This window comes from Zeugodacus cucurbitae, chromosome 2 (assembly GCF_028554725.1).
Source record: "Zeugodacus cucurbitae isolate PBARC_wt_2022May chromosome 2, idZeuCucr1.2, whole genome shotgun sequence".
Lineage (NCBI taxonomy): Eukaryota > Metazoa > Arthropoda > Insecta > Diptera > Tephritidae > Zeugodacus > Zeugodacus cucurbitae.
This window is the reverse complement of record NC_071667.1, coordinates 58,457,032-58,469,346: the sequence shown is the minus strand read 5'-3', so window position 1 is coordinate 58,469,346 and position 12,315 is coordinate 58,457,032. Positions and strand designations below refer to the sequence as shown.

The 12,315-nt window shown below is 36.9% G+C and overlaps 1 protein-coding gene across 2 annotated transcripts in view; it reads left to right on the top strand.

Annotated features, from left to right (window-relative positions):
- Positions 1-12,315, top strand: part of LOC105214565 (protein timeless homolog) — a 458,589-nt gene that overhangs the window by 129,780 nt on the left and 316,494 nt on the right. The window lies entirely within an intron of this gene.

Here is a 12,315-nt window from a genome sequence, read left to right as displayed (position 1 = left end):
CAAAGATTCAGTAGTCCAATTCCGCTTGAATCATTCCACAGTCTTTTTGTATTTGGAAACTAAAAATAAGAAATTCCTTAAAAACATAGCTTGAAGAGTTCAGGACCTAAACTAGGCACACACCCCAGGTTCATTGGGTTTAGTTAAACCGTATCCATACATACTATGGTGGAAAAAATTTAACCGGTTTTTTGTCTTTCATGGCATTCCAAACAAGGAACAATATACTGCCTAGACTAATAGGTAATATTACAATTATCCTCGACAATATCTAAAGGTTATACATTTATTAGTATAGACTCCGGTCTATCATTTAATCCAAACGCATATTTGAGTTTAGTTCGAAAAGCTCTCGGAAAACACTTTAGTAAGCCTTAAGTGTTAAGAATACTGTTTCGAAACGCAATCTTAAATAGTTGCTCCAGCTCGATTTATGCTCTAAACAAATTACAAGATATTTGGTCTTTACGGTTATTGATATGTACCACGCAGCGATTTAGAGTTAATACACGACATCTTTAGTCTATTGCAGCACAAATTTACTGCAGTTTTATTGAGACTTGAGTTTGTTTCTTTGAGACACATAAAGTTACTTGATAGTGCCTTTAAATCATATCATATCTGGTTGTAAAAGTAAATAGACCTTGTTAGAGTACTACTGTTCAGGGAAGTGGCCGCTTAATAATGAAATGAAAGTGGCTTCATTCAGTATTTTGCAATAGAGCACTACCAGAACTTGTCGACATCAAGGTCCTCCATCGATGTACCAGACCAAATATTGACAGATGTCAAAAACAGATGATTTTTAATTTGATTTTTATTGCGTAGAAAGTAAAGGGTCATGGGTAGGGTTACTTTTGAAAGTGTCTATCGCAATCCCAAGAAAAAAAATACTTATTATATTTGACCTGGAAAATCGAAGAATAGTCAGTATATAGTGACTTTCCACAATTTCATGTTCCGAAATCATCAACCATATAAGGAAATAGGTACAGAATAATAAAGAAAATCAAATTTTCCATATTCGAATTATGTATCAGCTCGGGATTTTTTCGTGATTCCTTTCATAAAGCATATTTATTAATGTTTGAGAAATGATTTTGGTATTCAAAGGTCATATTTTTTAGACGTACACTTCAGAGTGGAATAAATAGTTTCTTCTTGTATGAAAGTATATGATTTAGAACGAGAATGGTCTAAGAAAATGCTATAACAATATACGATTTTTCAATAGCTACACTACAAAAGTAGACCGATAGGGACAACGCCAAATTTTCTCCCGATTTTTTGACAATTCTCTTCAGTAAGATTTCCCATTTCATCAACATCGAGTCGAAATTATTAAAATTTACTACCAAAATTCGGAGTCAGTGGTCCAAACTTTAACAGCGCTACGCCCAATTTATGGTCGTCATAATCGTCCTGTCAGATCAACAATTGAGCGTCTAGTGGGGAAAATGTGAATCCACAAGCACAGTACCAAATGTTGCCGTGCCACTGAGACAAAGAAGAACCGGTAGTGTCGAGAATATTGCTGCCGATACCGCATCAATTGAGGAGGACCCAAAATCAGTCTTTCACACGTCGTCGTCAAACGTTTGGCTTCTTTGTGACGTCGCTGTGACGAATTTTGCGAAAAGATCTTGGCCTACATCCTAACAAAATCAAATTGACGTAAGAACTGTAGCCGCTTGACCACTAGAACCGTCGTATGTTCGTGATTTGGGCTGAACAACAACTTGAAAACAATCCTGATTTTCATCGAAAAATCATCTTCATAATGATGAGGATCATTTCTGCCAGAATGGCTTCGTCAATAAAAGAAATATGCATTATTGGTCAGGCAGCAATCCACACAAACTCCATAAGTAACCATAGCACCCCGAAAAACTAACGGTTTTGGTGCGGTTTATGGTCAGGCGGCCTCATTGGACCGTACTTCTTCCGTGATGAGCAAGACCGTCACGTTACTATGAAAGAGAATCGCTACCGAATTGGATGATATGGACTTGGACAATATGTGTTTCCAACAGGAGGGCGCCACAACCCACTCAGTGAATGTCACAATCGATTTATTGAAAACCAAGTTTGGCGAACGTGATATCTCACGAAATGGTCCAGTCAATTGGTCGCCTCGGTCGTGCGGGGGTTACGTTAAGTCTATGCCAACAAGCCAGAGACGATTGATGAACTTCGTACGAATATCGAACATAAAATTGAGGCAGCGTCGGCCGGTTTATGCTTGAAAACCGTCGAACCAAAAATTGGGTTCAGCGTCTGGACTTCTGCAAGCGTGCCCTTGGTTGTCATGCAAAAGAAATCGAGTTCCATACGTACATAATGGTATCGAATGTACTTTCACAGGAATAAAGAATTTCATTGATATCTCAAACCGTTTTTATTGTAGTGCTCTTATTGAAAAACCCTTTATTAAGGGTACATGATGTTTGCGTTTTTAAATCATTAAAAACTATGAATTTACCAGCATGAAAAAGAGAATGATTCGCTAAAAATAAAAACTATTTCAACAGCTTAAACGTAAAACCTGGAAAAATAATTATTACTATTTTCTAGAAGTAAAAGAATGAAGCCGAAAAATGCACTGCTCCATTAAAACTTTAAATACGAGCAAAGATATAAGAGCTATTATGAAAATTAAATGGAAAAAGCGAAATGCGAATGAAAATAATATTAGCGAAGCGTTTATTATTTCACTTTAATTAAAGTTTAATTTTGCGAATGCAATAAAACAAAGAAATGGAAAATAAATAAAAACTTAAAAACGAAAATGAAAATATTAAAAGCGCAAGACGAGTGAAGAAGAATGCGATAAAAGAAACAAATATGTTGCCATTTTTCGTTTATTTGCACGGTTGAAATGCAAAGTGAAATTAAATAAAGCAGCAACAACAACAAGTAACGCAAGATGAATGGCAGTGAAGTTTAATTGACAGTGCGCCAGCGGTGACTGTGACGAAACGCTAGCAGAAATAACGGAAACGACTGGAAAGCTCGAGACTACAAGCGATGCGTTTGACCCCTGACCAACTGTTAAGCAAGGCAAATACAAATACAATGTAAAATACATAAATATAAATGCAAAGCTGTGTATGTGTATGTGTGTGAAGCGTGTGCTCCTGCGTATATAAATACATTTCCAAGTCATTTAATTACAACATCATTAAAATTTTCCACCTGATGAACAACATGAAAGCGTCGTTGTGAAGGCGGAAGAGCGGTGGGGCGACGTTGCTGAAAGAAAGGAAGTGAGAATGGCAAAGAGCGGCGTACAAAAATAGTTGTCGAGATGGACGCTGCAGGATTCAAGGACAACGTGTAATGCACACTGACATAACGCCGGATGGAAAGCCACCGAGACAATACATTATTATTTGCAGCCATACAGACACATACATACAGAGCAGCAGAAAGCGAAAGAGATATATGCGTCGCAGGTTAAATGCCAACATTCAACATATGCATGCGCTTCACGCTTCCCTTCCAACACTTCACTCCGCACAGCACCGAGGTGAAAAGCGCGCGAATTGTATTGTTATGTTACGTCGTGTCCCAAGTGAGTGGAAAATACCAGAAATGACGTTGATATTCTCGCCGGACGCGCATAATCTGAATGAGCGTTGGCGCAACGCTTCACCAGCGAAGAAGATCACAATTCAGCACTTGTGAGTGTGTATGTGTGTGCCAGTGTCTGCGCTGGCGGCAATGAAAACACGCGCATATTTGCATAACCAATAGCATTGTGACAATAATTTTTCGCACACACAGATAAAATCGCACGCGGCAGGTGGCATGCATGTGTGTGTGTAGTCGCCTGGAGCGGTCCAATGTGTCGCACATTTTAATTACAATGGAAAGACAGCATACGGTCCGTCATGTAAAGTGAATGGCAGGCGAAAATGGCAAATGAGTTGGCAAGTGAAAAGGAAAATAATGCTGAATAAGTATGAAATTGGTGAAATTGGCAAAATATAAAAATGACAAGTGTGTGGGCGTGAAGAAAAAAGAATACTAAAAAACAACAAAGATGAAAATAAAAAAAATAACAAAAAAGTAGAAACCCGCAAGCACTGATGCAGGTGTTCTGGACGGCTTATCTGAATTAAAAATTTACGCTTGCTTGTATATGTACCGACATACATACGTATATGGAGTTATTTGCTGCATAACAACAACAGTATTGACACTATATACCATATAGGGAGTAAATACATACATATGTGTGATATTTCTTGAATATTGCAGGGCTAAAGTGCGTACTCCAATTAAATTATGTTAAAGTGCTATTGAAAATATATCGAAAATTAAATTAAGAGGGTATTCTGGTGTGAAGGCATGCATTTCAAGTAAATTTTAAAGTGTCGTAAAGAAAAGCAATCAATATTTAGATAAAATTTTTAAATATTAAAAAATTAGCAGCTGATGAAGTGTGGAGTCTCAACAAATTGCCACGTGAACATACCCACGATTCCAACCTTCCTAGCAACCGAAAAAATATTATTAATCTAGAGTAGTGACACTGTGGGACTACGTAAAAGTTGGAAAAAATGTTCACGAAATGGCCACGGACTGAAAAAAATAAAAAAATTTTACTTTTTTCAAATTTCCAAAAATATTATAGTAAAAATTATAGTTTGTGGGTGAGGTGAGGTTCCAGCGATAGAGTGGCCCATAAAGTAGAATCTGCAAGAATTTCAAAAAAAAGCTAAATCGGACAATTTCGAGAAAATCGATTTTTGTTTGAATAGTACGATCCGAGCTATTTTGGATGCCGCGCCAGGAAAGTTCCTGTATCTCCGAAAATAATTTGAATTTTGAAAAATCCTCCTGTAGATGTATTCTTAAATAGTAAAGCTTTGAAATTTTTTTTTTCATTTCTACACCAGAATATGCTCTTAATAAAATAATAAGTAAGGAAGGACGAATCCGAAAATGAATTAGTTATATATTTACCTTACTCCATGCATCATTAAAATGTTTCCACACCATTTTCTTAGAGGGTTAGGTGGATTTTAAAATCTGATTGTTTTTCGTATTAAATAGTGCAACATGTTTAAAATATTATTCAAAACTATCAAATCAATGCGAGTAATATTCTAAGAGATATATCCTTTTGAAGTTCCGCCCATCAGGTCACGTCAGTACGAATATAAAACCTTAAACATATTTATCTCAAAACTCAATTTTTCAAGTCAGTGGATACGATATCTCAAAAAGTTAACAAGCGATTTTGTTAAAATTTTGTATGTATATTTTTATGTTTATTACAACTTTTTTCTTGTGACGTATTTTACCAAAAACGTTACTTTTGGTTAAAATTCGGTCAAAATTTCAATATTTTCTTTTTTCATTCGTTTATTAACTACATTTATTCATATAGTATCGAAATATTGTTGGTTTATTGTTTTTAGATGAACTAATCATGAGTTATGATGTCCATGGCAAAAGGTATTTTTTTGCACAAGTCATGGAGATAAGTTAACAACGGCTGAGTTTGCGGAATTTGTAAATAAAAATTTCACGAAATACGGTTTAAATATATATCTTTTATATGCTAAATTGTTTAAATAAAATATATGATTGTATATAGTAAAAAAATTGTAAAAATACCCTTGCTTTTAGTCTCTGAAATCCACCTAACCCCTTAAGATAATTCCACTTGGCCCACATATTCGGCATAAAATCAACCAAAGAATATCGCAAATCAATCATGGATTACATTTTCGCATAATTTTTCTGAGATGTCTCATATACATACATAGAAATCTATATAAACAGCCCTCCAGTATTTTGAAAATCCTTATATCATCTATATGAGGCCAGAGGAAGTATTGATTTTATCTATTTTTATTATACATTATTATTATAAAACGATGCACTCTTCAAATATGTATCTCAAAGTTTTACCGATATTTTCGGTAAAAAGTCGATAACGGCTATCATCTCAGCGCTTAAATCACTGCATGGTAGGAGTAAAAGCATAATCTTAATAGTTTTTGGAAATATAACTTGACGTGATCCCTGAACAGCCTCCGTTATTCAATATACATACATTCTTATTTATATAAATGTCTATCTGCAAGTACTTAATATTCTGTGTATGTATCATTTGTTGGGTTTCTTTTGGGTACAATTGAGTTGACATATCACGCTAAAATTACTTTCATCGTTTGCCATTTAAGATTTCCTTCATAATTCCTCTCCACACACTTTAAACTCGGCTTACAAAATTATTGAGAAATAAATATTACTATGCGATGGAGAGAAATAGAACTGCTAGTGCACAAGATACTAGTAATCCATTTTAAATCCACTATTCAACAATTAGAGACAATAAAATTTCATACTACTATCAGCTAAGCACTTTTTAACAACAAAGTATTGATTTTATTTGTTTAATTTATGTCTATATTATTCTGGTCGGCTTTTAATATTATTAAATTAAAATTTTTGGCCACAAAGTTAATCCAATAAAATCTACATGCATATAATCATAATTTTTTGATCTAACAATATTTCCACATTGCAACTGTACACTTCTATGCAAACATATGTATATGTATGCCAATGCATACAAAACCGCTCAAAGTTGCTAAAAGCCAACCAAAGAGCCAATTAAACAAAAACAAATTGCAATAAAAAAAATAAAAACAATATTTACACAAATTTTGCTAAAAAGTTTCACAACTCGCGCTGTTGTCGATAAAAAGCTCAGAAAATATTTTCTATGTCATAAATAAAACGTGGAAAAAACTCACACACACACAGGCACTCAGAGCATAATTTACTCAACTACTAACTATAAAGGACAACAAAAGCGTGCCAACAAACACAAAAAATATTTGCGAATAACAGGCGAGCAATAACTTTATCAACGAAATTTAAGTGGCAGACGCGGGTGCCACTGGGCGTATGCGGCGTTCTAAATGGCGGCGAATAGTTGGAAGCAATTTAAAAGTATGGCAATGAGGAGGAGAGAGCGCGAGAGCAAACTAAAATATTTATAACTCGAGTAGTGCAATAAAAATTACAACAACAATATAAAATGTTGTTGTTGTTGTTTGTTACGCGTTCGCATTACCTGCGCCTAGTTGATAACCGGACAGACAGCGAAGGTGGCACTAGCATGATCTATGTGCCACACGATACCGTTTGTGGTGTTGAAAATAAAAAATAAAAAGAACAACAACAACACACCAGCGGAAGGACGAACGCTAAACAAGCGACTAGCAGCAACACATTTGTGGAGGTCAGGTCGCACATAAATTACATGCAACTAAATACTGTTATGATTGTGTGGCTGGCAGATAACGCGGTGCATTGGTGTTTTGTAGTTGCTGTAGGTGCGCGAGAGTGCAACTGTACTTAATTATATAACGACGCATGTTTCTTGTTGTTGCTGTTGGGATGCGGTTGCAAGTTTAGATATATAGATATTTGTTATCGAAAAGGCCTTGTTGCCGCCTTCTAGGCGCATTTGGCTGGGTAGTGCCACTGTTTACTTGAAACCATACAGCTTTAGTCAACTAATTAGAGTCTAGAGTCGTTGATTTGAAATGTGCCAATATCACATTTTAATCTATTTATTTAATCTTATACTTTATTCAAGTGTAAGCAATGCTTACAATGAATTCTAATTTCAGCTGGTAAAATGGTTTTTACTCAAACTTCTTCAAGCTATCAGAAAATGATTGGCCTTCCTGTGAGTATCTGAAGTACTCACCGTACCGTACTTTACACACTCAAAATAATTTCCCTCTTCGTATTTAACTCTAAACACTAGTCTTAAACCCGGAGTTTACCATAGAATACATATTATTTTAGCTGTTCAGAATTTTTAAGACGAGAAAAATGTTTCGTTATGATAAACTCAAAACCTTAAACTCGAGTTTACGGCCAAACATGATTGTATTGTATTGTATTGTAAAAGTATTATACTAAAGATTTCCATTATATCAATCCCACTCTAAACGCCAGTCTTAAACTCGGATTTTACCCTATAAGAAATTTTATTTTGATTTCTCAGAGTTTCTTGAACACGGCAATAAGAAAGATTGTTCGTTATCATAAACTCGTATTTACTGCTAAAGACGAATTAATTAATTAATTAATCCCACTCGAAACAATAGTCTTAAACTCTGGGTTTATCATATGATTAATTTTATTTTCACTTCTCAGAGTTTCTTAAACACAAAGATGAAAAAATTTCTAAGTTATCATAAACTCGAAAATCTTAAATTCGTGTTTACTGCTAAAAATGAAGGTGTTGTGTAAGCAATATTTTAATGATTTCTATTTAATTAATCCCACTCTAAACAATAGTCTTAAACTCAGAGTTTACCATATAATAAAGTTTATTTTAACTCCCCAGAGTTTCTTAGATATAACAATGAGAAAAGTTATTTTAAACTGGAAAATTTTAAACTCGAGTTTACGGTTCAAAACGATTGTATTGTATAAGGAATATTAAGAAGATTTCCATTTAATTAATCCCCTTGTAAACGCCAGTCTTTAACTCGGAGTTTACCATAGAATACATTTTATTTTAGCTGCTCGGGGTTTATTAAGACGAGAAAAATTGTTAGTTATCATAAACTCGAACATCTTAAACTCTAAAAAGTAAGGTGCTGTATAAGCATTCTTCTAAAGATTTCTTTTTAATTAATCCCACTGTAAACACTAGTCTTAAACTCGGAGTTTATCATATAATAAAAGTTATTTTCGCTTCCCAGAGTTTCTTAGATATAAGTATGAGAAAATTTCCAAGTTCTTATAAACTCGAAAATTTTAAACTCGAGTTTACGGTTCAAAATGAACTTATTGTTTAAGCATTATCAAGAAGATTTCTATTTAATTAATAGAATAGAGAAGAATAGTCTTAAACTCGGAGTTGACCATATAATAAAAGAAGTTTTCGTTTCTCAGAGTTTCTTAAACAAAACAATGTGAAACGTTTTTGGTTGTTTTCTTGAATTGAAAATTAAAATGTTTCTAATTAGCTATCCAATGCTGTATATAAACGCTTCAAGAGGTCTGCGCTGTGGCATTGTAGCACGTTCGAATTGCAACTGTTGCCTCGAATAATGTTGTTGCAAAAACGACGCCCCCGCGGTCTTGTCGGCCTAGTCAGCCAACGGACAGTCAGGCAGCTTAAAAAGTACGCCAACAGAGTTGCATGCAACAGCGCCAGTACATTGCATGCCACATGCCGTCAGCTAGAATACGAACGAAAAGGTTTGCTCGATCGCTTACATCGTGTGCGGCATCATGTTGCGCCACGTGTGGCATTCACAGCGAATAAATTTAATGCATCAATTTCATTTTCCACTTAGTTGTTATTGTTGCGCTTGGCGCTTGGAGCTTGGCGCGCTTCTTGTGTGGCACAGATTGACGCATTTACTGCAGCTGTTGCTATTGTTGTTGTTGTTATTATATTGCAAAGTTGCCTTAATGCCGTGCCAAGGTTGCTCTCGCTGCCTTACAGTGTCGTCGCCTGCGTGCTTGCCACATCAACGCCTGTCGTCGTTACAACAACAAGCGTTGCAATATTGCTACACGACAGCATATACACAAACACAGCCGTATCACGCAGCCACACTTACTGTCATGCATACCTACACTTATACATACATATGTTTGTGGCATGCTGCCGCCTGCGCGCTCGACGCCAACACACTGCAGGCGCTTAATTGTATTGAAAACTTTACAGAGAGCATATTAAATGGAATTTTAATAAGGATTTATGTACGAAATTTCAAATTAATGACATTCTGTTTTTACAAGCGTTTCACACACACACACACACTCACAGCATATCACCGTTATATGATGGAACGTATGCACTTAATAGTCTTTCGCATGGTTTTTGTTGTTGTATTTTTTCTTAAGCAAAAATTTCCCTCTTGTTGTTTTTGTTACTTTTTTTTCTCAATAACTTCACTTAACAATCATTTCATTACCGTTAGCCGCTGCCAGCAGTATTAAAACTGCAACAATCTTTGTCATCGTCTTTGTAATGAATTTGCAAATTAATTGCCGTTGAAGCGGGGATTTATTGAATTGACCTGATTATGAAGGGCTTCAGTGCAAGTGATAGAAAACTTTCAATTTGGCTTCCACAAAGCGACTGTGAATGAAGAAGGGGGATATCGGTGTGTAATATTGAGATATAAATACCAAAAGAGTTGGATGGCCTTCGTTCTGCAGTTTGTGTTTAAATTCACATTAATTTAAATTATATCGATTTATTTGGAAATTATTTTGATTACTACGCCATCAATCAGAGAGGTATGAGAATCAAGGGAAATTTATAGATGCAGCATATCCTTCAGCCTGCTGAATGGCAGTGAAAGTACAACACCAGGAGATGGCGAACCCGATTCCCCAATCGATGACGATGGAATAGATATTCCATTACCCGACCATGAAGAAATTCGAATAGCAATTACCCGCTTGTAGAACAATAAGGCGGCGGGGGCCGATGGATTACCGGCCGAGCTATTCAAATACGGCGGCGAAGAGCTGGTAAGGTGCTTGCATCAGCTTCTTTGTAGAATATGGTCGGATGAAAGCATGCCTGACGATTGGAATCTTAGTGTGCTCTGCCCAATCCATAACAAGGCAGACCCCACAATCTGCGCCAACTACCGTGGTATAAGTCTCCTCAATATCGCATATAAGGTTTTATCGAGCGTATTGTGTGAAAGACTAAAGCCCACCGTCAACAAACTGATTGGACCTTATCAGTGTGGCTTTAGACCTGGAAAATCAACAAACAGACCAGATATTCACCATGCGCCAAATTTTGGAGAAGACCCGTGAAAATAGGATCGACACACACCATCTCTTTGTCGACTTTAAAGCTGCTTTCGACAGCACGAAAAGGAGCTGCCTTTATGCCGCGATGTCTGAATTTGGTATCCCCGCAATAATACGGCTGTGTAAGCTGACGTTGAGCAACACCAAAAGCTCCGTCAGGATCGGGAAGGACCTCTCCGAGCCGTTCGATACCAAACGAGGTTTCAGACAAGGTGACTCACTCTCGTGTGATTTCTTTAACCTGATGCTGGAGAAAATAATACGAGCTGCAGAGCTAAATAGAGAAGGTACAATCTTCTATATGAGTGTACAGCTACTGGCGTACGCCGATGATATCGATATCATTGGAAACAACACCCGCGCCGTTAGTTCTGCTTTTTCCAGACTGGATAAGGAAGCGAAGCGTATGGGTCTGGTGGTGAACGAGGACAAGACGAAATATCTCCTGTCGTCAAACAAACAGTCAACGTCTTGGCTCCCACGTCATTGTTCACAGTCATGACTTTGAGGTTGTAGATAATTTCGTCTACCTGGGAACCAGCATTAACAGCAATAACAATGCCAGCCTAGAAATCCGACGCAGAATCAACAGGTGCTACTATGGACTAAGTAGGCAATTGAAAAGTAAAGTCCTCTCTCGACGAACAAAAACTAAACTCTACAAGTCACTCATCATTCCCGTTCTACTTTATGGTGCAGAAGCGTGGACGGTGTCAACATCTGATGAGGCGACACTAGGAGTTTTCGAGAGAAAGATTTTGCGAAAGATTTATGGGCCTTTGAACATTGGCAATACCGGTGACGATGGAACGATGAGCTGTACGAGTTAGACGACGACATAAGCATAGCCCTGCGAATAAAAAGACAGCGACTACGCTGGCTAGGTCATGTTGTTCGAATGGACGAAAACACTCCATCTTTAAAAGTGTTCGATGCAGTACCCAATGGTGGCTGCCGAGGAAGAAAGCTCCACTCCGTTGGAAGGATCAGGTGGAGAAGGACCTGGCTTAACTTGGTATTAACAATTCGCGCCAAACTGCCAAAAGGAGAAATGCGTGGCGCGCTATTGTGGACTCGGCTATAACCGTGTAAGTGGTGGCTACACCAGTCAAGTAGAAGAAAAAGATCTCGGCGTTATTTAGTTTCAACGGCGCCACTTCCCACATATCGGATCAATCAATGGATTTATTCGGTGATGGTTTCTTCGGTGAGCAGATAGTTTCTGGTTTTGGGCCGGCTGATTGGTCACCAAGATTTTGTGATATCACACCGTTAGTATTTTTCCTTTGGGGATGTGTGAAGTCTGAAATCTATGCGGACAATCCCACTTTGATTCAGGTCTTGGAGCAAAACATCACGCATGTCATTCGCTAGTTAGTGCTCAAACGAGTCATCGAAAATTGGACTAAACGGAGGGACCATATGAGACGACATCTGTTAGCCGCGGCTAACATTTGAAAGATATAATCTTTAAAAAAT